Raw genomic sequence first — 947 nt, 5'->3', positions numbered from 1 at the left:
AACACAAACACACCCACACACGTAGATATATATACATCCATACATATAAATTTATATATATATATATATATATATATATATATATATGTCATATATATATATATGTCATATATATATATATATCATCGTCATCGTCGTCATCATATATATATATATATATCATCATCATCATCATCATATATACATATCATCATCATTATCATCATTTAACGTCCACTTTCATGCTGGCATGGTTTGACTGAGGAGTGGTAAAAGGAGAGAATAACAATGAAAAGAACAACAGCAAAAATAATAGTAACAACAAGAATAATAATAATAATAATAATAATAATAATAGTAATAGCGACAACAACAACAAAAGATTTATGATCTTATATGGTTTAAGACGAGAAAAATTACAAATTCATTAAAGATGTCACTTATAGCTGATTCATAAAGCTATAAGTAAAAGAAGAGTTATCTCCCCTACATATGTTTTAATTAATAATCCTTCGTTTTTTTTTTTATATGTACACATTCTTTTACCTGTTTCAGTCATTTGACTGCGGCCATGCTGGGGCACCACCTTTAGTTCAACAAATCGACGCCAGCACTTATTAAGCACTTTGTAAGCCTTCTGGACGGTCTCCTTGTTGAAGTTGGTGAATGCTGCCATAATCCTTACCGTCAGTTCATCTTTGGTGTTACAAGGAATTTCGTTGTTATCTCACTGAACTGCACCCCCCCCCCCCCATACACACACATAATAATCAAGGGGGTTGCAGTCTAGGAAGTTAGGTGGTCAGATGTTAGGGGTGATGTGGTCGCGAAAATTGTCTCACAGCCATGACTGGGTACTCCTACATGTATGGCATGGTGCAGAGTCCTGTTGCCAGACCTAATATCGTCTAGCAGCCACCCTCTTGACCCAGGGCAGCACTACCTCCTCCAGGCACTTGATGTAGGCC

Source organism: Octopus bimaculoides, chromosome 23 (assembly GCF_001194135.2).
Source record: "Octopus bimaculoides isolate UCB-OBI-ISO-001 chromosome 23, ASM119413v2, whole genome shotgun sequence".
Taxonomy (NCBI): domain Eukaryota; kingdom Metazoa; phylum Mollusca; class Cephalopoda; order Octopoda; family Octopodidae; genus Octopus; species Octopus bimaculoides.
This window is presented reverse-complemented; position numbering follows the sequence as displayed.